The sequence below is a fragment of the Catharus ustulatus genome, chromosome 7 (genome assembly GCF_009819885.2).
Source record: "Catharus ustulatus isolate bCatUst1 chromosome 7, bCatUst1.pri.v2, whole genome shotgun sequence".
NCBI lineage: Eukaryota > Metazoa > Chordata > Aves > Passeriformes > Turdidae > Catharus > Catharus ustulatus.
This window is the reverse complement of record NC_046227.1, coordinates 8114005-8139689: the sequence shown is the minus strand read 5'-3', so window position 1 is coordinate 8139689 and position 25685 is coordinate 8114005. Positions and strand designations below refer to the sequence as shown.

General features: G+C 42.0%; 1 protein-coding gene across 2 annotated transcripts in view; it reads right to left on the bottom strand.

The window, feature by feature from the left end:
* The window catches only part of MYO1B (myosin IB), a 104444-nt gene extending 98892 nt beyond the window's left edge, over positions 1–5552 (bottom strand). The window contains exon 1 of one of the 2 annotated variants that reach the window (XM_033064597.2): positions 5373–5552. The gene's annotated coding sequence lies outside the window, so the exon portion shown is untranslated. Of the gene's footprint in view, positions 1–4781; positions 4858–5372 lie in introns of those variants that run through there. The other variant, XM_033064596.2, reaches the window with a different exon arrangement.
* Positions 5553–25685: the final 20133 nt, after the last annotated feature.

Sequence of the window (25685 nt, the reverse complement as noted above, 5' to 3'; positions counted from 1 at the left end):
GTGGACTGGTTCCCAGAGCCCCAGAAAAAATGGCACTTCTTCATCTCTTCACCAGCGTCTCTATGTTAAGTTGGTTATTTGCTTCCATCGAGGATAAATAGCAACTCAGTCCCTTTAACAGCTCTCCTAAAAGCAATGCTGACTTCTCACTGCAGTGCCGTCCACAGAGTCCTTATGCAACAAGGATACCTCTGATCTAAAGGATACCCTTAGTTGTGCTCCAAATTGGTTTAACACAAAGGCATTAAAACACAGAGAGTAAGTGCAACTTCCTTTGCTTGTGCTTTCCCAAGATACAGGATTCAACACTGCATCACCCAGCAGCTTTCTCACTGCTGAGGTGCAGGTTCTCAAAGGTTACTGGCAAGGATTTAATAAGCACAGCATCAGGACACTGCATGTGCCCCATTGTGCACAAAAACTGGTGGTTACCCTCAAGGCTCAGTCTTTTCAAAGATCTTCAAACACCAGTACACTCTTGTAAACAAAAAGAGAACAGGCTCCATAAAGACAATGCACATAAAAGCGTATAAACTTTTCAGGATTTGACAAAACATTTCAGGATGTCACAGCTTGCTGTTTTTCTTTCTATTGTAGCAAAGCTTAGAGTCTAATTATTCTTATTTGTACTTTTGTATTTGTATTTATTGCAATTCATACCCCCAGTAGCACTTTGGAGTGAACAAACTATTATAGAAATACTACAGAAAAAGAAGCATAAAGCAAACAGCAAGAGAGCTGACATGCAAAGCATATTTGTGGGCCCAGGAAACTTGTACCAGGCTGTGGTCACAGATTTTAAAAAACTGGTTTCTGCTTAGAGTAGGGGAAAAAAGAGTCTTTCCTTGCTGCCTCTATTTAGAAAATACAACAAGCACTTCTGATAGCACAACACCCACCAACCCTTCTATTACTCAGCACCTCTTCCTCACAATTATCTCCTCTCTTTCTCCTTGATACATACTCTTGCTTTCCTCCTGGTGTGTTTTGCTCTCACAGTCCTCCTGCCTAACAACATAAAGATTTCTGAAATGTATGACCCTTGGAAGGGCTGCTGGCTCTCCAAGACAGAGACAACAAGGAAAAGTTCAGTAGTACACCCACAGTGAAGAAGCAATTCCAAGGCAGCGCTTCCCAGAGCCAGAGACAAGGCAATTACCTGAGCCCAAGATACACCCACTGCCCACCTCTGCAAAGGAAACAGAACCTTAGTGCCAGTAAACATTTCTTGCCCTTACTCCTTAGGACTCTGGATATTTGGATTCCTTATCTTGAGCCTTCAGCTTGTTTGCTGAAGAGTTAAATCAGGTCACCTAGGCTGGAGACCACCTCTTGATTGCTTTCCTCCCTAAAGCTGGAACACTGAAAAAAATATGTTGTTCTGGCCTCTGGGGTCCATTACTCCTGCTTTACTGTCTCCATAGAAATCCCCAACAAGTCTGCACCTGATAATTCTTCTTCACTTCTGAAACTGTATTTTGAAGCACTAGTCTTTTCCACTGAAACTCTCTCATCACCACAGTGATTTCACTATCAGACTTAAAATATATATCAAGAAATGGATACAAGTTTACTTGGTGATACCAAATGGGAAACTTCCCAGTAAAATGGAGTTGGAAGAGGCAAAAAAATCCATTTTCCATACAGTTTTCTCTAAAAGCTATGCCACTGTCAGGAAACAAAAAAACAAACTAAACAAATAAACAACAACAACAAAAAAATATCCTGTTCTCCACACTATTTAGAACCAAAATCTGGCGTAATGCACACCAAAAGACCAAAGCTTTCCCAAACCACAAGTAAACTGGGGCACAACTGCAAAGGATGAATGTTTTGAGACTAATGCTCAAACACACCAGGAAAGACTGACAAAAAGACCCTTGTTGCAGTTCTAGTGTCCTCTTTAACAACTACTTCACAGCATATGACAAAGAACTGTAGAGATTTCCACTATCCCATCAGCACAAAATTAAAATGTTTAACTTTTGGGAGGGTTGTGGGTTTTGGGGCTTTTTTTCATTCTGGGAACTGCAAAACAGAAGAAAATCAATGTTATTCCTTACTGTTTCTTTATGACAAAGCATGCCTTGATGTTAACTTATACACCAGAAATCAAGCTCTGGTTTCCTTCTCTTTTGGAGGATATGAATGGAGAGGTTACATAAGGGTGTAACAAGAGCTGTTACTTCCTTTCCCAGTTGAAGAGAAAAAGCTGTAGATCAAGTTACAGACTCCAGGGCTGGTCATTTGCTACTCCAATCTTCCTAAAATTTTTGCCAGCAGTCCCACAACAAACAGAAGATGATACTTAGAAGGCTCTGAGAATTTAATAGGCTAACAACATAGCTATAAGGGAGGAAAAAACCCTTTTTTTTATGTCTTTCATCAAACTCAGGAAATTCCCCAAGCTTGATGCATACAGTCACTCAAGTCACCACTTTCCATTTCAGTTAGCTGTTCATTAGCACAATAAAAAAAGATGAATTAAATATAGGGTAAGAGTTATAGTCGGGTATGTGAGCTGCACTAAATAAGCTCAGCAGTCTGAAAGGGCACTGAACTTTGCTGGGTATGTCAGCATTTGTCCCAGCTCTGACCACACAAGGCAAATGAAAGGAGGAAACAGTGTCCAGCTTGGACTACACCAGAACTAAGCTTTTCTCCAAACCATCCCACTGGCACTTTCTTCACCTTCCTCTCCAATTCCCAAGCCGCTGCTACTACTGCTGCCGAAGGAAGATGAGATCAGACTCCAGCACGAGGAATTTCTGTTCCCACAGAGCTCAGGGAAACCAGATGATCTCAGAGAATCATGTGAAGCAAGACCCTGACACTTCCATGAGGCAGAGTATCTCCAGTACGTTGCCAGCAGTTTCTTAAGAGTGCACAGTGGGAAAAATTAATGGCTTTGCTTATGTTTCCAATTGCTCTCTCCCACTTCCTCTCCTCATTTGCCAGACTTTTATTTTCCCTTCCCCCAGAAGCACTAGTAGGCTTGCAATGTACATTTGCCCTTCTAAAGGCAATCACATCTAGTCTTGCACAATGCCTGAAAGGGCTAACACAACAGAGCTAAACTATCGGCCCCTGGCATCATGTCCTCAGAGTTCCTCCCCACAGGTGAGATTTAACAAGGTCTCCTAAAAAAAAACAAAAAACCAAACAGAAACAAAGTAAAAAGGCAAGCTTTTGTAATTTAAGATGCTTCCATGAATCCTTTCACCTTCACTTTGTTGAGCACTCAATCTGTCCGTGGTTCTCATGAGGAGCCAGAAGCATTTAAGATATCCAACACCACATAGGTGTTTCAGAAACATCCTAAGGATAGGGAGGAACTTGTGGCAACCTAGCACGCCAGTAACTGCTACAAGCCAACATAAGCAGTGACCACTTTATGTTACTTTGGGAAGAATGGGAATGCTCCAACCCTTACACCTTCACACAAAAATTAAGCCAGAGGCAGCACATTGGGTTAAGCACTAAACTTAAGACGTTCTTAAACTCAGGCCTGGGACAACTGGAAATAAAAGCACATGATGAAAAGAATGTCATTACCTTTCATGTATTTAAAAGCAGCCAAGGACGGAACTTAACTTTAACAGATGGGTTGGACTATTTCTGTCCTCTAACACTGCACGCTTTGGGGGAAAGCCTTGTTTTTGACACAGGGCTTGACAAAGTGATGATTCATCCAGGGAAGGATGGGCAGCTTGTTGCCAGCCTTAATTCACAATTAACAATAGGACAGACGGATATGGAAGGCTCATGATTCGACACAAAAATCGCAGAGTCAGGAGTTTTACCTGACCTTTATGCCAGTGGTCATTTCCAATCTGGATATATATTCTAGGTAGTTTCTCTGACATAAATTTTAAGAGTAGTTAGCTTTTATTTCATTACTGTTACATTTGCCACTTAGAATAGTGGTCCTGACTAAATACACATAGCAACCGATTTAATGAAATTGCTGTGAAATTTCAAAGCTCTCAAGCACTCGAAAAAGCGAGCAGCACGTGTGAGCACGGACGCGTGAGCACAGGGGCACCGTGGGCAGGGCAGGCGAGCTCTGGACCACTTGGGGACTGCACGGCCAGCCCCGCTCCCCTGGCTCTGCTAGCAAGGCCATTGTTTTCCAGCGGGGAGCCGGGCCACTCCGAGGAACAAAGGGATGCCCTTCCCAAAACACAGCTGTCCCACACCGAATCCCAACAAGCCTCCACGGGCGCAGACTGGCGGTCCTCCTTGGGAGGCTACACCAACCCGTCCCCTCAGGGAAGTTCTCTGGGACAATGACCCTGCCCTGGAAAACCCTTCCTCAAGTCTCCTCTCCAAGTGTTACCCGAGAGCAGAATCCATCATCCTGCTCCAAGTCACCAGCACCCTTCCCACGGCTCCCCCCGAGCCCGTTCTTTTGAATTCAGCCAAGCCGCGCACCCAGGGTAATTATTCAGACAAGAACAAACAGATGCCACGCTCCCTTCGCAGAAAGAGCACGCACAGACACACAGACACAGAGACACGCTCGTACTCGGGGGAGCGAGCCCCGGACCGTCCCCCGTGTGTGCGCACCGCGTTTCCACCCCAGCGAAGCTGTCCCAGCCCCGCTGCCACCGCCGGCGCTCCCCGCACCCGCACTTCTGAGCGGGGAGGGGGCGCCGAGCCGCCACACACCGCCCCAACCCCATCCCTTTCCCATCCCCATCCCCAGGCGTGTCCCGCGCGGGCTGCCGGAGCCCCGGTGCGGCAGACAAAGGGAGCCGGGGGTCCCGGGAGAGCTGTACCTCTGCCGCCGAAGGGCGCTGCCCGCCGTGCCGCCACCGCCCGCCCCGAGCCGCCGGCGGACGCTGCCCTGCCCAGGAGCCGGCGGAGCGGAGCGAGCGGGGCTCAGCCCCGGCCCCTCCCCGCCCGCCCGGCAGGGGCGGAGGCGGCACCGCCCGCACGCCCCGGGCCCGCAGCGCCGCCCGGCGGCACCGCTGCCCGTCCGGGGTGCGGGCTGTGCCGAGAGCCGGGGCTGTACCGGCACCCGCACGGCACCCGCTCCTAGGGCTGCACCGAACCCCGGGCTAAAACAGAGACTCCGGGCTGCACCGAGATCCGGGGCTGCACCGACACCCCGCACTGCACCGACCTCCAGGCTAAAACCGAGATCCCGGGCTGCACCCGGTCCCGGGGCTGCACCGAAACCCCGCACTGCACCGAACCCCGCACTGCCCTCGCTCCCGGAGCTAAAACCGAGCCCCCGGGGCTGCACCCGCCCCCGGGGCTGCCTCGAGATCCCCGCGCTGCACCCGCTCTAAAACCGAGATACCGGGCTGCACCCGCCCCTATGGCTGCACCCAGCCCCGCACTGCCCCGACCCCCGCCCTCCTCACCTGCTGTCCCGCGCTCCACACCCGCCTGCTCTGCAGTTCTCCGGTTCGCTCCTTTCACCCTCACCCTGATCCGTCGAAAGCTAAGCAAAAGAAGAAATTGGTCTGTTTTGGTGGTAAACCCAGCATCTCCCACTCGGTTCCTGCAGTAATGTTTTCTGTAGTTCCCCAGCTGAGTGCAAGGGCCCGAAAGTATTTACAGCAAGCTTTTGTCATAGCATAGCTTATCTTGCCCCTGATAAGCGCAGGAGCCATCCGGAATGGAGAGCGACTGCCCCGTTGTGTGGAAAGAGGGTCAAAAGAGAAAAAGCCCTAAAGGACTCATATTGTGTTTCGGGGACTGAGGGCAAGGAACGGAGGTTTCTCCCCACCCCCGTGAGAACTCCCCATTCACAGATGGAGGATGTAGGTCTGTATATTACACTGACACACTTCCCGGCCAAATAGCCCCTGTGAAAAGTTTTACTGCTGGTGCTTCTTTTCCTAAGACACCAATTAGCACATTTTGTTACTTTGTAATGTTTGCTAGTAGGCTTTTCCCAAGCTGGGTTGTTTTTAAACGGCAATAAACTTCCATTCAACCCCAAAGCGAAACCTACATTTGCTAGGTAACAGTGAGAAGAGCACCTGAACTGCAGATACACAACCAGAACTCTTCAGTATGTGGAAGAAATCCAGCTTATATCACGAGATTCAGTGCAATCAGAACCACAGAGTGAAGATGCAAAACGCATTCTAAAACCCTTCCTCATTAAAACTCTTCAGATATTTCAAAGTCAATGCTACATTTTCAGATACACATCTCCTTGGTAGTCGTTCTGTTTATAGAAAGAAAACGTGTTCTCACACAATTTTCAAATCTGTAACTGCAGAAGTGTTGGAGACTCTCAGATGAATCCCAGGAACCAGAGCCTTGAATCCCTGGTGATTCACAGACTCACCACTGTTTTATTATTTTCAGCACAGATGCTGAGCTCCTAAGATTTGTCTTGCCCTTAATTTTTTTATGTCTGTGAAATTAATTGCTGCTTTCATTAGAAGTGGTCAAAAACTACTTCAAGAAAATATTTTTCCTGCTGAAGAGCTGAGGGCTCGGTCAAAACTCAGGAGTATGGAAACAGTGGCAGCCTGATGCAGGTATTGTCAGGAGGGTAATGTAGCTTTGGGGTAGTCTGAAAGAGGCATGGGCAAGAACCATTCCTGAGCAGCACCAGGACCCTCTTTTTTCACCTCTTTCACATTTCAGGTAAGTGCTTTGCTCATGACTCAGCTTACTTTCAGGGAAATAGTTATTGCATTCTTTCCCAAATAACAAAGGGAAATAATAATACAATAATAATAAAAAAGTAATTTCCTTTTACTCCAAATCTAAATGAAAACTAAATTCAAGTTTCAGTAAGGAAAGCAACTACTGTCCAGTCAACACTATTTACCTACAACACACACAGAACAAAAAGAAACATCCCAAGACAGTGACTGCAAGCAGTTCACTGAGAAAGTACATATTTCAACTTAACACATTGAAATTATCATAAGCCATCACCATGGCATTGAAATACAAAATTTTTTACCTCCGTTTGATCCAAAGAGAAGGGTGACAGGGGAATAAAGCAGTGCAGCTTTCCTTCCATGGTCCTAGCACCGTGCTTTGAGAGGGGTAACACTGGCTGCTTCTCAGGAGCTCTCTTCATGCCTATTTGAGGTTTAGATTCCTGTAAATTTAACTTCCATCCATAACTGCTGGTGATACTTGGTAGCATTTATAACACAGATGATATTAATATTATTATATTCTATAATAATATAACATCTTCATGAAGTTGCCTTGTTGTCCAGGAAACAAACCAAAATTGGTTTTTCCCATTCCCTGCTTTGTTTCAGGTTTCTGTGAAAGGAGATGTCTCATTATCCATCCTTATTCTGAGACAATTTTCCAATTTCATTATAAAATGTGAATTAGCAGCCTGTCACTGTATCTTACATTCTTTGCTATGTAGAGCAAGCAAAGAAGAAAAGGAGTTCCAAAGCCTATGTTCTTTCCCTAAAGCAAGTTATTGCAATGCAAAGAGTATCTAATTCAATCTAGAATATTTTTCATTTTACTACATTTACTGAAGTACATAATTACCACTGGAACAATCTGCAGTAGATAACAAATTTTTAAAAAAAAAAATCTGAAATAGACTAAAAGACATGCCTGGTTACAGATGATCAGTTAGACACCAAGAATAATTTTCTGTAAGATATGGCTCATTTCTCATAGCCAAATAGTTTATCATGGGCCATAGAAGAGATCAGGGGTAATCAGTATTCAGCACACATTCAGGTCTCTCTCAAACATGAGGTATAACCTGGAGGATATTTAAGGGGAATTTCCAACTACTGAATCATTAAATATGCTTTCTTTAGCACACAGATGTCACCCTGAAGGGGCACAGGCAGAGGCTTTGTTCACCAACAGCCTACAGCCATTTCAGAGAAGAAAATGGGAATGTGTCTGCATCCTTCTATGCAGGTCCTGCATCACAATTTACCAAAAAGCTGTGACAGACATCCATGTACATCAGAGCAGTGTAAGAGCTGCTTATTTACAAATTGCCTTTTTTTTTTCCCCCTCCAACAGCAGACCCAGCCTCTTCAGAGAACAAAACTACTGGGAACTGCAATTTGCACAGCCTGTCAGGATTTGCAGCAAGGCAGGACAGGAATCTAGTCCCGGTTCATGGTGCTAGGATGAAGATAGCTCACCAGAAATACAGAGACACCTGATGGTATCAATTAAAATTGGATGGGAGGTTTCTCAAATGCATTGAGTTGGTTGAACCATGTATTTAAACACCAGAATTAACAAAACAGTACTTAAGACAGGTATTATTATTTATAACTTGAAATTAGTTTGCAATAGCTAGAAAGAAAAATATATCAACCCTTGTTTTTCTTAATCCTTCTTTCATACAGAAGGATATTTACTGATTAACATGATTTTGTTATTTCATTTTTTTTGTATATACAATTTTCGTATATGGAGAGATTATTTAGGCAAGATCAATTTTTTCCTATTCATAAATGAAGAAATTGAGTCAGCAAGAATAACTCAACCAAAAAACCCCATAAATACATAATTTCCTTGATAGAGTAGAAAACAGTTTAGATGTCCATGTCTCTAATCCCATTCTTAGCCACAAGAGCATGCTTAGCCATTTTTCCTATCCTCAGTGAGAAAACTCTTCATGTTCATAAAATGTGGCAGCTATACTTCTTTTCTAAGTGTACCAGGAGTTGTGGGAATATACTTTACAGCAGTTAGAACACTATTCTACTTCAGGCAAAAAAAAACCAAAAAACCCAGTACCCATAAAGCAACAGAAAATTTTACTGTAAGACTGAGCAGATTTAACAATAACAGTCTCTGGCTTCTTTGTCATGGAAAATGGCCACAGGTTTGAGCTCTGGCTGTACACAAGTGAATGATTCAACAAACAGCTTTTAGAATAAAAAAACCCAGAAAGCACAGCTCATCCTTCACCCACCTGTGGCAATTCAAACTGCACACAATTAGGAGAACAAGCAGTGGCTCTGGAATGCTCCTCAGGTGCTTTGGAAAAAATCAGTTCATTCAGTACTGAGACAGACCATCCACCTTCCCTGAGATGGATCTTATACAGGATTTGTATTTCCAGCTGTCAAAACACCATCAGCTTTCCACTTTGCCAAAATGTCTCCTCACTTTGCCAAGGAGGGACTTTGGCTTTTTGCCCGGAGGCAGCAATATGCCACCAATTAGCACGGTGTTTTTCTCCTTTGCAGCATAAGACAGCTTGAAGGACTAGACCTAGAATTTAAGAGAAGAGGTCACCCCAGGGGAGGTTTTACCTTGTGTGTTAGGATAAAGCACAGGATCTGAGAAGCAGTGTTCACTTAGTAATTCTGCTTTTCAGTTCAAGAGTTAAGTACACCCAGTAAAATTAAGAAAAACACACACACACACAAAAAAATAATTAGAAGCATGAGAGCTGCAAGAACCTTCTGTCCTGCCATCTTGCTAATTCTGTAAACTTGGAATATATTTCAAGAGTTCAAGGAAGAGTCTGATCAGATGTAAGCCCTGAAATTGCAGGCTTCTTAAGTAATATTTCCCCACTCTCCCAAAGGATTTTATCATTGATGTTGCAGAAGAGGAGAAATTCTAGTATTTTTCCTAGTAGAACAAACTAATCTTTCCTCCCTCTGCAAAAGTAGTATTTTTGAGACATAACTGCATGCATCCCTTCACAAGTATCCCCTTAAGCAAGTCACAGAAACTGTAATTGGGAAAGGCTCAGTGTCCTGTGAGAGCCAAAAGTTCATGTCAGATCACTTAGCACATTAAGTGGCAAGAGAAAAATCTTGTTTGAATCCACCCAGCACCAGGGAAATGTCTTTTAAAGAGGTCTCATCCTAAGTACCAATACTGAACAGTGTCTAGGCAGTTTGCAGACAAGGAAGTTACGATGCATGTCTTTTCTTTAATGTATGATTCCCTCACCTGGTGATTTTCCTAAAGAAGGGTTTTAAAAGGGAACTGACTATGTAAGTTTTAAGCTGTGGATCCAAACCCTTTATGAGTCCAAGCAAAAGTGCAGACAGATGGACAATTCAGCCAGGCTCCTTGCTGGCTGTGCACCAGTCTATAAATGGCAGCAATGATGGGAGCAGTAGGAATAAGAAAGAGAATCACAGCATGGAAAAAATCAATGGCTAAAGAACTTCAAATTAGACGTTTCTGGAAGTTCCTTCTTACTAATTCTGTAAACCTGAGAGCCTTCCACTTTGCCTGCCAGCTAAAGAAAAGAGACCAACTTATCTAGGGCACGTAAGAACAATTATTTCTTCCACCTAAATTGCAAGAAATGCCCATGAAAGGTAACTCAGCTGTGAAGGATGTGACTGCACATGCCAGGCAGATGTTGCCAGCACCAGAGCTCTGCCTATGTTCCCCAAATGTTAACTCCTCACTGGGGATTACTCATGTCTTATATGCGGGCAGAGAGCAATTTCTTTGTTCTCCAGCTTTATTACAGCAGAGTGAACTCTTTAGGAGTGCAAATTTTTGCCAAGAAGCAGCAAATTAATAACATATGGATGTGGTGTGTTTCTGCTTCCATCACAGGTGAAGGCAGAGCTTGTAAGAGAAGATGGTTACAGCTTTCCTGAAGCAAGGATCTTGAACCCAGCCAGGCCAGCAGGAACCAACTGCAGTTCTGCTGAAAGAAGCAAGGCAACAAAGATGAAACTGCTTCCTCATCACTGCTGCTACAGAGCTGTCTGAATCCAAGAATATACTTTATTAAATGTCACCAGATTAAACAGTCTCTCTCTGTATAAAGTGTCATTTATAGGAGCATTTCCATTGGTTCACTGATTGCGCGTGATTTAGCTATTCTGTGGTTATTGTTCCTTGAAATATATAGATTCTCATTCTCACATTTTTATCAAATTCTTAGTACTTATGGTCCTATGCATGTCCTGTCCTGCAAAATGTATTACAAACCATTTGCTTTCATAGATCACCTCAATAAATTATTGCAGCCTTTCTTTTCTTCGAAACATTCACTTTATTTCCTATTCACTTGTTAAGAAATATCTTTGTTTTGCAAGTAATAAACCAATTTACCATTTACCTCCAATACTAGTTTAACTAAAAAGGCCTTGCTACTTCTCAAAGGGCTGCAGACAGTGAGGTTCCTAAACCATGTTGATGTTTAAGTGCTATTCCTAAATGCACACTAATTTGAAGCAGAAGAATTGGCCTGAGCCAGGCTTTCAACAGAAAATACTCTCTGTAAAATCCATAATAACTGCTTAACATAGATTACTGCTTTTTTTCCTCAAACAGATGCACAGGTTTGGGGCTGACAAAAAAGCCCCAGGTATTGTGCCCACTTCCAATACGGGGTGAAAAAGGTGAAGAGAGAAGAACATAAATTAAAACCCCATTCCAAAACATTTTGGGGGCATTACCCACCAGACCACAACAGGTCTGAAGGTCACATTTCCCATGCATATACAGAGATATTTCTGACTGCCACTTACTAAACAATCAGACTGGCTACTTGCTTTAAAGAGCCCTGAACAAGTATTAATTGAAACCATCTGTAGGACATGCTATCTCTGAAGTAACTAGAGATGCTCAGCTGACTTTGGACTAAATTACCCAACAGCTTCCACACAGAAAAAGCACATTCATGAAAGTGATTTACTGTTTTAATATAACACACACAACTATAAAGGGCTCAACCATGACCCTATGGTTTCTATGATTATTCTCTTTAGGAAAGCACAGCTGAGAGAGAAAACAGCTAAAAGCTGCCTGCTCTTCTGCATGATTTGTCCATGAGCCCTGAAGCGCCTGCTTAAGGGATGAATTAGTTTGTTTGCCTTAAAAAAAAAAAAGGCAGTGGGAGTCCTGAGGGAATGATATAAAAAACAAACCTTTCCTCCCACACATCACCCATCCTAGTGAGAGTTAGATGCTATGTACTGAGGGCACAAGGATTGTTTCTGCCATACATTTCATAAATATTGGGAAACAGATGAGGAAACAGTGCCTGCTCCTCTTACCCAACCCTTTTACTTAATACAAGAATAATAATAAGTGTCCAGACTGGTCAAAATTCCTTGCTGTACTGCTCCATATCTAGCAAGATTCTGTGATCTGGTGAAAGGATGGCTGAAACACATTTGTCTCATTGGAAGAATTAGGGCTGGTATCTAGATCAAGATAGCATAGCAGAAAAGATAGCAAAGTCTCCAAAAGGCTGGAATCTTTACTGCAAACAAAGCTGGTAGACTTCAGTAAAGCTACGTAGGCTATAATGAATGTTCTTGACTGTAGGGAGAAAAATGAATGGCTCGAGTCCAGGAACTGTCTCAGCCTACATACAGAACTAGGTCTGTAGGAGATCCTTATTCAGCACGTTTCCTACAAAAGACATCAATTCACATTTCCTTGTTTAAAGAACAGATAACTTCTCCATGTGAGAAATTCCAGCCGACAGGGGCTCAGAGGAATGAGCGAGCACTGCAGAGACTGCTGCACATTTCATACAGACACTCACCAACTGTTGCCACTTGGAGATTTCAAAGCTCACAGAGAAAATTGGTTTTTTTCCCCCCCAGAGCAGTAACCAGGGTATCAACCCTGATTACTTTACAGTTGCTCACCCTTAGTGCAGTTTGAGAGGCAAGAGGCCTTAATCGAGCAAGGAAGGATTTCTTTTAAAGGCTATCAATGTTAATGAACAACTCAGTTTTCTTTAAACATCCACTCTCTGATATGGGCAAGTGTCTGAGTTTATCATGTCCTCAATCTTTTGAACAGCCAGATTTTATTTGCTAAGCATTGATCAGGCCAGAAGGAATGAGCTTATCCCGAGTGGCAGTGGCTGGACTTGAATTCTGGACTTTTAGATTGCAAAATGTTCAGGATTTGATGCAATTTTGCCTCAGCCAGCTATGCTGAGTTGTGGGCTGTCATTGCAAACCCAGAGGCTAAAGGAATCTGTCCTGGAGTCTTATTGGAAAACAGAAAGGCACATCCTCACCCTCAAAGCCTTGTGTATCTAAAAGCTAAAAAGAGACGCTGAAGCTTTGTGCCAAAGGTAACAAGTCAAACACAACTGGATGCACTGATTTGATATTTCTTGTTCATGCTAGCAGAGAGGATTCCAAATTAAAATCCATACCGAAAGACAGAGAGCAAATATCACATCAGTTTTAAAAACAAACCCTTCAGAATACTTGTCCCATTTATGAGGTGGATTTATACAGGTTCTTTTTATCCTTTGATTGGTTATTTTATTGTCTTTTGATTATGCCAGGAGTCTACAGCTGTGATATTGCTACAAAAAGCATACAGGTGTTTAATTTAAAATAAAAAGGCTTTCGCACAATTTTTTAATAATGAAACTATTTCTACTAGCATTAGATTTTTATGAAGCCTTTTGAACTTATGCTTTTCATACCTACTGGTTTAGCAGATACAGTGAAATATCTCCTGCAAAATTATTATAGCCCTTGCATAATTATCAGTCTGCTAAAGGAAGGCTTTTCAAATGCTTACCCACTGACCTGTTCAGTGTCCTGTTGCACAACAGCCCCTCTTGAAGGAATTAATCATGGACATATCACTGTTGGAACACTCAACATGTTGCACTGGAGCTTCCCACTCCTCCCCTCGAGGCAGAATCATTCCTCACTGCATCAGCTCACTCAGCATCTTTTGCAGAAACACTGCAGCTTAATCTTTGCAGATTTTCAGAAAGGGCTGCAACAGAAAAATTTGCATGGAGAGGGGTATGAAACAGCAATTAATATGTTCAGTAATCTGCAGAAACAAAACCCTATCCTCTGCAAGCAAGATTCAACTAATTAGTGGGCAAGTACACTCCTACTTGCCAGTGATGCTCAAGCTACTCCTGCAGCCTGTTACCTTCTTGCTTTTTCAGTCCTCACTCCAAACAAACTCTTAGGAAATGCGGTAGAATTCCTACTCAGCAAATAATCTGCTTTCTGCAAATCGTGCACTTACCCTGGAGCTTTGCAGGTATCAGGTGATGAAGGACATCACTTTTTAGCTTGATCCTGTGGCTGCATTAACACTTCTTCAGGAAAGACTGGGGTTTTTTACTGATGCTCTTCTTGTCTGCCACCGCTCCAAATACAAGATGCTCAGATTCCAAGCTACGTACAGAAAGATGTGATGGAAAAGCAATTTTTACCATCATCATCTCTTGTCCACATTACATGGATATTTTAAAGCAGACACATGTTCCAGGGCATTCTGTTTAGAACTATTTCTCTCTCTACCTCAGAATAAGCATACAGCAGCTTCCTGAAGCCCAAGCACAGTGCAGGGTCATGCCACTGCTTCATACAGGGTTAAATTCACCACCACACTCTTATCCAACAATTGAACACCCAGTTGCCACTGAAATAGCTAATTTCTCCTTTAGGACACACAGCTCCTCTGTCCCCTTTAGCAGAAGCCCATGGCACAGCTGACAAAACTGCTCTCCTCAACTTGTATTTTCCCATAGTATTCACAGAAACAAAGATGAAAAAAAAGAAAGGAAAGGAAGAGCATCCCCTTTTCCAGATGCCAGCTGAACTTGTAAACTCAAAGAATACCAGCTACAGCAGTTGGAACTCTGGCTGGGAGCCCCAGCCTGACTCTTGAACCATCTTTGATAGGGCCAAGAGCACAGTCAGGGTGGAATGGAGCATAACAAGAACTCCTACCATGAGCTGAAGTAATCTTTTAGTCCTCACTGCAGGTGAACCCTTAGAATTGGTGTTTTGGGACATAACCACCCATTTAATTTAATATTACAACATTCTGTCATTTTAGCTAGGGAAACCATACACACCTATAGCCTTGCTTTATTTTTTTTTTAAGTAAAGCTGATGACTGATCTTATATATCACTTATTTTTTCAGTTCAGACACCTAAAAAGCAAACCAAAAACAAGTTTGTTTTTTTGTTTGTTCAAAAAAGAAAAATCTTGCTCATTTGCTTGCTCTTTTCCAGTATCTGTGTTAAGAAATTTTGAGCAGCATTTCCTTCCCCTGCCCCCTCCCTTGTTAATCACTTAGCTATAGCTGTTTTCTAACACAACACTAATGTATGGTAACTCATTGGCACAAAGGATGTGCTAAACATTGTCTTGTTCTCTTCCTTCAGTGTATGCTTCCTAGAAAATGAAAAAAGCATTACATATTCCCACTCTGCAGGATGCCAAACACAGACATCTCCTGAGCAAACAGAGTAAGTTATTCTGTGTAATAACTATAAAGGCAAGAATGAGATTACAAGAAAACATCCTCTACAGCTGTAAACACTATCTGCAAGGCTTACTATTCACCACCATTACGTTTCCATGCAGAGCCAATTCCAATCCCTTCTCATTGCTAAAGCAAGCACTGTTTCTTTTTCCCATTATTTTGGATCTCCTGTGTACTGTTGTTGCATAGAGGAAGAAACACGTGTTGATAAATGAGTCTGAAAGTCAATCAAAACCAGCACTGAATCATGCATCTCTTGTTTTAAGGTTTGATACCCCCTGAAAAAATTCTTAAAAAATCAGAAGTGAATAGCCTAGGGAGTTTCTGCTTTGGCAGAACTAGAGTAAGGCAGTAGCCAAACACATTGCTATTGGCATTCAGTCTTGGATATTTTAAGCCAGCAAAATCATAGCTTGATTCAGTATAATTAAAAGAGATGCTCAAAGGGGGCACTGTAAGGCTAAGTGGAGAAATTATACAAAATGTACTTTAACAATCAAAATTACTTGGGCAATCAAAAGACAGGGGAAATGGTGTTTTCTACACTTTGAATCTAAATCAGGAGAATTGAAAAAAAGGTAGGCATAGTAGTAATTAGATGTGAATGCTCCCCAGTTCCCTAGAACAGTCTGTTTGGAACAGTACTATGTATTTAATCTTGCATGCTCCAGGCCTGCATTTCTGCAGGCCCTGAATCTTTTGCAAACAAAGATTGTACAAAGAATTGCAATCCACTAACCAAGGTCTGCCTAAAGGCAGGTGTTGCCCTTTTGTTTAGAACAATGTTGGACATCCTGCTGCCATTGCAAAATGGACACATTTACATGGGAAGTCTTTCCCAGTGTTATCCACTGCAGTGTTTCACTGCAGCTGCTTTATCTTGACTATGGTGGGGGGGAAAGCCATTAACCAATTTGATGATTGGTTAAAGAAAGCTCATGTCTAAAACTGTTAGTCTCATCTCAGCTATTCTTGTCAAGCTCCATATGGTCCCTATAACAAACAATTATCACTCTGTAAGAAAATGTGAATTTCTGTCCAGTTTGTCCAGTTTCTAATGGAGTCTGGACATGTTCTTGCTCATTCTGCTATTTTAAAGTCACTCTTCTCATTTTTTAATGACTTTATAAACAGAGCAATGAACAGGGCCATTGTATTCTGCTGCATCTGATTTACATCTGCATTAAATACTCCTTATGGCTCCCTCCAGCAGTGCAGAGCACTTTCAATGTGAAACTCAGCCTAAGGCCCAGGGACAATGCCAGAACGAAGCCAAGGAGAGAAGTTGGGGTCTCATTACCAAGGGAGAAATTGGGGTCCCCAGCACTCAAAGGGAGAGGGAAAGAGAACTACCAACCATACACACTGATTTTAATTTTTGCATCCATGACAGTGATCCATATGGTGATATTTATTTCATCAATACATTTATTAGCAACACTAAGTAACAGCTTTCTAGTCTTGCATTCAGAATAGATGCCCACTGTACTCAAAAGGCCTTAGTGAACTTGTGGCAGGGAAGTTGTAAGAATCTTTGACTTCTAAGCCTTCAGCATTGGTAACCTGGTGGCAGAATAAAGGTAATTCAGACTGCAGCATTTTTCTAATCAAGCTGTGTAAAGCCACATGGGTAAGACACAGGAATGGCACACAAGATACAGGATAAAAGAAATCCCCTTTGTCCAGCCTACAACATGGTCCCTGTGCTCCTCAAGATCCACGGTAAAGGAAGCTTCCTACAGCTTCTCCTTGGAGAAATCTGATGGGGATCATAAATCAGGTCAATGTATGAAGGCTGTTAAAAGAATGACTAGAAATATTAACTTATTTCAGATTCATCTTAGTCTAAATTGCTTTACTCACAGACAGTGGCTGCAGAGGCATCACAAATTGCTCAAGGCAAGCCCATGCTCTGTCCTGCCCTTCCAGCCAATTTTGACACCACCTCTCAGTGCACTGAGCACTCTGCTCCAGGCATCACACAGAGCAATTGCTCCACATGCTAAAAGATAGCCCACTTGTCACAGGCAGATGTAACTGGTCTTCTGACCTTACCTTCAAATAAACAGATGATTATTTTACTTTGGTGCTGTTTCTTGAATGTATTTATAGGCACGCATTTTTATCATCACTTGGGAATGAATGTGAGTCCAGAGAGTACAGGTGTGAAATGGCATTTTAGAGTGGCTTCACTTTTTCAGAAAAAGGACAGAAGGCACATCAATTTGTAACTAAATTTAAGATTAATTCTGTATTTGTCTTTTGATTAGCCTTATCATGTATCTTACACAGTATAAAAAAAAACCAAAGGGGAACATAAAACCACCATTCATTCACCAGGTAATCTTTCAAATGCATCGAAAAACTCTACTCAATAAACAGGGGACCACTACCCAGCCTGAAAATCTGGTAGTCAGGCTATCCATAGTGATCTCATGGTTCTGCTATGATTCAGGAACATAGAAATCCATTAAAATGCTTTCATTAATCCCTGATGCTTTTACTGTATGCAAAAGGCACGCAGTTTAAATACCAAGTTATACAGCAGGTTTTAACCTTCTGCCATGACTCCTTCCTGGATCTCACTGGCTTGGGGAGGGAAACAAATGATGAATCTGAACTGCAACAATGAAAAATTTAGAGACAAGTTAGGGCAAAAAGTTTTGCAAGACGTGACTACCATGACCAACACATTTGAGTGAATAAATGGTATTCTGAGGGCCATGGTTCATCACCTGAACAGGAAAACATTCACCTTTACCTTGCTGGAAGTAAGTTGTGCAACTCCCTTACAAACTGGTGCAGACAGGAGCTGAAAGATAAAAAGAAGTTGAGGGAGAGCAAGAGCCTTTTTTATTGAAAATAAGCAATTTGTCTGTATTTGACCTTGAAGTTCATCAGTGCTCATTTACATGCAATGTTACATGATTGCTTTTGGTGTTGTTGCTTTGAAGACAGATGGTAAAAATTAGGTTGCATTCCTTGTGTTTTCATTAAGCTAACAGCCAAAAAAGCCAGCAACAGAAATTAAAATAATTGATAATAAAAATAATACAACAATAACAAAAATCTCAGAAGCACACACAAAAGGTACACACCAACTCACCAGGTTTATATTCCCTCTGAAAAGAGGTGAACACTATCCAGCACAGCTGCTTCCACAGCCATTGAAACTTATCCTACTCACAGGAATCAAAAGAAATAATAACTGTGGCTGTAAAGAAATTAAGCACTTCCATGAACTCAAGAACATGGGTTTTAATCTCCCAAATCTTTCTGGCAGCTCTTTTTCACGTGGCAGCAGCACTCAGGTGACTGCAAGCACAGAGCCAGCCTTAGCACCAGCCAGCTGCCACCATCTTCAGGCTGCTTGAAGCTCTCTGCCACCTCAAAACTGCTAATTTCCTCCTGATTAGTTTATTTTCATTTTTGTTACCGATGCCTAGAAAACACCCACCACACCCATCTTTCAAAGTTCACTGCAGCAACTTTAAATTAGTCAGATCAAGGGGAAGAAAAAATAAATGCCAGAGCTAAGGAAGCAGTGTTTGCGTCACGGGACGTTTGCTTGCGAGCTTCTTTCAAATCTAAGTCAGGACCCACCATCTTTTTGTCTGCCAAGTTTTTTTCCAAGCTCTGCTGAAACTTTAAGCAGCACAATCACAATAGTAGGTCCTGTAGCATTCAGTGATAAACATTTACCAGAGCAAAGACAACATAAATGTCTTAATTTAAAAATCAAACAAGAAAAATTATTTTTCCTTTACTAAGATAAAAATCAAAACTTTCCTTCTTTATTTCCTTATTTTTTTAGGATGAATTTTAAATTAACTACTATGCTGGAAATACATCAGGGGAATTCATTCTTCTGTTTCAGATTTGAAGGATTAACTCTTCAATTATTAAGTTGTACCAACAGCTGATCACTTGCTGTGCAGTCTATTTTTAAAAGTACATGAAAGATTAGTGTAACCAGAATACCTAGAATAAGAACATTTAGCAAAACCCTGCCATGCAGAAATCTGAAATTAGTGTTTGAGACCTGGCATATCAATTTACAGTTAATGCCAGGCTTGCTCTCAGGGGGGCTCAGGTCACTTTTTAATGGCCTTCAACAGCTGCAGACACACAACCCTCCTCCCTCCCCAAACCCCCACCCAACACAAAAGGATTGTTTCCAACTATAGGGGCAATTTACCTCTTTAATAAAAACATTTGATGCCTGCAAAATTACATATTAATTCACAGAAGGAAGGACATCATAATTTTCTCTTAAAAAAAAAAAAAAAAAGGCTGGGGTGGGAGGGAGCTATTTTAAACTGGGACTGATGCATTTCCCTAGAGCTGCCAGCAGGTCCCTTTGAGTTCCTACTAAAATCCTGGTGGCCATATTCCAGAGGATTTGTACTTTGCAGAGCTCGAGGCTGAGAGGAAGAGAGAGAGAGGAACCAGAAATCCCTCCAAAGAACAATTCTCTTCTTGCTGCTACTCTTTGCAAGTCCCTCTAACTGAGGTGTTGGTCCTCCAGGAACTGCAGGCAGGTTTGGAAAGAGGAGCCCTTCCTGCAGGTCACTGTCTCCTTTGAGAGCCTCCTGAATGTCTCACCCTGCCTAGAAAATGCAGTGATTTCCCTGATAAGCCCCTCAGTATGCACCTCTCTGCATCTGTTTCCTCACAAAATTCAGCTTGTCTAAACCCAGCAGAGTGCATCTTTCTGTTTACAAGAACACCTCACTTTGCAAGAGCTCATGTTTTCAGGATCTGTCCCCAGGCAGAAAGTCCAGTAAAAGTTCTCCAAATGAATGATGTTTTTCAGCATATCCTTCTGAAAGTTGCACCCCAAGAAGGGTTTACTGCTGTGCTGTGACCTGCTACCTCCAGGTTACAAGGACCTGGCAAATACAGATACCAAACACAAGTTACCTTGCTTTAAAAACTCCTTTAACTTAAACGAAGTATTACCTCAGAACTCACTCCATAGACCTGAGTGAGCTGAGACAAGAAGGGACATGAAATAAATTAGGTCTCCATAAAATTATGTGACCCCCTTGAGCATAAACTTTATTTCTCTGGTTACTTCTGCACTGCTCAAGCCAAAGCAGCAGAGAGCTCAGGGACAGCAGCAGCCAGATGAGAGGGTGGACAAAGATTGATCAGCTTTGAACAAGAATTACAACTCCAGCAGGCACTAGCAAAGCATCAGCACAGCAAGAGTTAAGAGCATGGCCTGTACTTTACTGGTGGGAATAGTTTGGGAAATAGGAATAGGAGCCTTTAAAATTACTTCAGTTTTTATTGACATCTTTTTACAGGACATCCCAGTTAAGCCAGGCAGCATGTTTACAATAGGATCCTGTCTAAGGACAGCTTAAAACTCTTACACAGCACACACAGAAGGACAGTACAGCCCCAGTAGAAGCTACCAGCAGGCAGTAAATCATGTCAAAACCTCATGTTACACCTGATTAACTGCCTGGCTCCACTACTGCAACCTGCTCCAAGAATGCTTGCTTCAGTGTAGTTAGGAGTTGTCAGAGAATTTATGTCATCTGATGGCAAGTTACATAAAATTGAGCCCCAGTGCATCATTTAAGAAGCATTACTTGGCATGAGCTGCAGGAGTGCGTGGCTTCACACCTGCAGTATCCTCTGGTGCTATGTATTCCTTAAAAGTGGACTCCATTTAGATGTCTCATTTACTAGATGAAATCACATCACCTCTGTCCCAATGGGGTCATGTGAGCCTGGATTACAGCTCTGTATGAATTACAAACGCATCCAAAATTCTATCACTCGTGAGTCAATCTACCCTCAACATGGCAATGCAATTAAATTAAATTTCCCACAAATTTTTCCTTGATTCCACAAAAGGCTAAAAAATAGATACCTTTGTAAATATGAAGACATTATATTTTTCACTAAATGTACAAGAGAGAGAGGACCAAACAGTAAAATCTTTCCACCACTTGCACACAAAGGAAACCTTGTTCCTCTGAAGTTCAAAGTCAACCCAAGCCACAAGAGAGGCAAATTTCAAGAGCATCCCAAGGTCCATAGATAGGATTGTTTGTCAAACATGCAAGGTACTGTGAAAACCAAGCAAACCAAGCAATAATCCTTATGAAGTCTGTGTTTATCCAACAGTCAATTAAAAAGACATCTGGCATTATCTGAGATGTGGTGCATCTTGATCAAGAGTTTAAAAATCCTGTAAATCAGCAAAAGTGTTTAATTGTACAGTCCACTAGCCCTGACTCTGAGTTCCTGCACAGCTTTTTTCAGAGTTGTGTAGGAATTTAGCAGAAAGCTGGATGCCAATTTTAGCAGTAATACCATCTCCACCACACACACAAACAAATCGAATATTTCTATGGAGCTCCTCACGCTTGGCCAGCAGGAAGCTTGCTTTAATTCTTTTGTGAGATTAAATAATCATCACATATTTTAAAGTGCAGTCTTATCTCTTTCCTCAGGCAAGGCAGTGATATTCCAGCTTTACCCTGGATAAACAGTTGAGGTGGTCTGTACTTCAAGTGTCTGCAGGAAATGTAAACCCAGTAAAGAGGACAATTTCTTGTATTTAGCATGTTGCAATACACACGGCAGGCTAAGCCCCTGAACTCCTCCTCTTACTTACTGAATGAGGCAATTTTGTATTGTAACAATTAGATCACAGAAAAACTTTTTATTCTAAAATTAAACAAGGAGTTTAATTAAAATGAGAACAAATCTTCTAAAATAACAGCAGAACAACTGAGCACAGATGTCTGGACTGCAAACCTATTTACCTACTTTTTCTGCTCAGTCATAACAGCATTTCCACAGCTATCACAAGAAGAGCTTCACAAATTAAAATCCTGATGTTAAATCACTTCTCCCTGCTAGAAGATGAAAAAAAGTTCTGGTTTTATAAGGAGTAAGACCCAAGCTAAATGCTGAGGCCATGGTGAAACAGATATGAAAAATCCATTAGAAATCCTGATATGGAAATGCAGATCAATGTATCCACCAGCTGTAGTGACATTTAAAGGAGAGCAGAGAATCTGAATGGCACCACCACGGTGGCCTTTAGACAAAAGCCCCTGAGTAACTGAGAGGAAAGAAAGGAACCAGCACCTCTTCCCTAGCAAGGTGTGACATGACACAAGCACCAAGCAGCAGGAGCTGGAATTTGAAATGGAAATGCACACAACAGCATTAGTGGGGGGGGAAGTTTTTGGCTAAGCAGTTTAATGCTGGGAGAAGTGTTTGAGGACTGGAAAGAAGAGAGCAATGTTCGGAGGACTTCTCTCTCTGAATCCAGAATGGCACAGGACTTGTCCTTACAGATGGTTCAGCTTCAAGGGATAGTAGTTCTGGTGGGAGTATCTCTAATGATGCCACATTTTTGGATTCAGAGCTCATAGCTGGGAAAGGAGGAAATGTAGGTGGGAGGGAAGCAGCTCAGCTATCACTGAGCTCAGCAGTTGTAAAAGTCAGCCAGGCTGAACCCAAGTGCTGCCAGGATTTAGGGAATTGCTCTCCAAGCCTTTGGGTGAGACCTGGCAAAAGAGCTGTGCTGCTGTGAACAAGCCACTGGGCACAGGATCTTTGTAGCTACCGTCACAGTGCAGGGCACAGTGGGGTCCAGGAGGTGCTCACCAGTTGCCACTGCCATTGAGTTGCCATTTACAGAGCTCTGTGCAGCCTTCACCTTTGCAGATTTGAGGTGACCACTTCAACTGGCTCTGGTTTGGAAAATACAAAATTAGTGAATTAGCTTTTACCCAGCTTTCTAATCTCCAGGTGCTTTTATTTAATGGCAAGAAAAATCAGATGTTGAGTCTCAACTGAAGTTTCAGTGAATTTAACAGCTGAAAATGTGACAAATGCTGGCTGTGCTCATTGGCTTGCTCAATCACCTGCAAATGCACGAAGTGGAAGCAGTGGTATCTGCCTACACAGACTCAGTGACTAAGTGCAGGTTTTACTTGTGATTTTCTTTTCCCGGTCTTGCAATTCTTCACCTGGAGCATCGAATACCAGAGCGATGATGTGTCAACACCACCTTTGCTGTGGGGCTGTGCCCTACCACTCCACAGCAGGCTTCCGAGAAGCTGTGTGCCTCTGGGAATTCAGACTGCTAGAGACACCCATAGGCAAAACTGAGTGGAAACTGCTGTATTCCTTCCAAATGGATCCAGTTTTTACATCGACTTTCAAAAAATGCACCAAACATACCCAGGGGAAATAAGCTAACAATGTGGATTGCTGCCTGAAATAATTACACAGATAGCTTGGGGCGTTCAGAGTAGTGATGAAAGAAAGGAAACAAGAAAAAGCCATTGCCAGGCTTCACAGCAATAACGTGATTTAGCAAATCCCGCACTTTGCGTTCCACAACAGGAACTCTGACGTCGCCTAGATTTATAAATACTGCATGTGTTGGTTTTCCCAGTTTAGGAGTCCCTGCTGAGAAGCTCAGTATTATACTGCAAACATCCCTATAGCTATCTACCATTCTCATTTTGATGTACCTGCAGATCTGTGACCTCGTTGTTGTTTCACTACACGGCTTTGTAGGAAGTGACTTTACTGCAAATAAGGCTGCCTGCTCATAAAAACGCTGGTACATTCAGGTGCAGTACTGAAAGGCAAAGCTGTGCTTTGCCAGGGTGCCAGCCTAGATCAATTCTTGCTGAGGAGCAGCACAAAGATAGGTAATGGACTTCAGGATGTCTCCAAGGCAGAGTTGTGAGCTGAGCTGTCTAAATACATAGCAAACCTCAAAACCCTGACAAGCTTTCTCTTACTGAACCTCAAGAGAATTTAAAGGGAACTCAGGCACAATTTTTAGGTGAGCATAGTTTGATGAAGCCCTGGAAAATAAGCCTTTGGGGTTTTTTAATATTTCCTTTAAATTAAATATTCATCTGATACCAGTTAAACAATAGAGTGGCAAGTTTTTACATGTGCAATGAAATGATATTTCATTACCTTCAAATAACCAGCAGGATGAGATATCAGAGACATTAGCCCTGACTGTATTATTCCTCCATTGAAACTACACCTACAGAATTTCTGCAATTTGCATTTGCATCATCTTTTCCTTTATTAAAAAACCCAACACAACTTGACCAGTGTTTCCACAAGCAACTCTTGCTCAATTAAAATACTATATCCAAACAGATTTATGCTACATCCTGTTCTGTCATGAAAGTACTAAATTCCAGATGATGAGCATATGTGGGTGTCTGCTCCTGACTCTAAATCCTCTTTTAAATATATATTTCAAAGATACTCTCCATATAGTCAAGGTCAATGGGGAGGAAGCAGGAAAAATGAAACTTTTAAATTGCACAGAAGGATTAAGAAATTTATGCACAAGGAGTTTGTTTCAATGCTAATTTTAGTAGGATTGAAATCCTTTTGGTTTTGTGTCTTAGTTTGTTGAGGCTTGAAATCTTGGAATCCATGAGAGATAATCACTGAGTAGAAAATACAGTGTGAACACAATAATAAATAACCTAGTTTAGAAGATGCCTGTAAACATTTCTAGTACTCAACCTGCCAAATTACACTATAGTCACTTGTTGGTCTCATCTCACCAGTATTTCCTTGGTTTGTTACATATCATATTCCAGAATGTGAATTTCAATAGAAACCCAGATTGTTTGGGATCCGTATGTCAGGGGCACAGCAGACCTCCCCAAAAAAACAAAAAGACTGACAGGGTTACAAATAAAATAAGGAAAGAACACAACAGATAAAGACAGAGATAATCTTTAAAATTACCTATGCTGCACTCAAATATCCTTATTTATTTATGTTATGATTATTTTAATAACACAGTTTCCTTGGGGAAAAAAAAAGTTTGGGAGGACAGTTCTAATCACACAATAAGTCCCTATTAACAAAACTCATGCCAGTGCCACCACAATAGCATTCTTACACAAAACCAAGAACTGTGCAAGGAAACACACTTTCCAGATGGATATAGCTACATACAATTCACAGATAGGGAAGCAGAGCCACTGAAAGCCAAAAGCTCTACCCTAAAGGGGCTTTGCCTCAAAGTTTGAGTTAGAGATTCAGCTGAGCAACTTGGCTACTGCTTCAAATTCTGAGCATTGCTCCACTTCACCTTTCTGCATTTATTCAACTGCGCACCCATTCACCTCTGAATAGTCAGCTTGGGTTGAGACATGCATACAGTGTTAGCAAATACAGTCAGGGTCTCTAAGCATCATCATTACTCACACATTATCAGAGTGGCAACAGTCCTAAGGCAGGCTGTAGGATGGATGGGAAAGAATGACTGCAAGAGGGAAATTTTACTGAAATAAAGCTCATTACATATTAATCTAATACTTCTGTTTTGCAAAACTTATGCACAACCTCACCACTCTGGAGCAGCTGTGTTGTTACAAACGTGCTTTTTGTCTCCAGGTCAAACAAAAGTATCTACTAGAGATTAAGATATAAATGCTGAAAAAGAACAAAAAACGAACCATA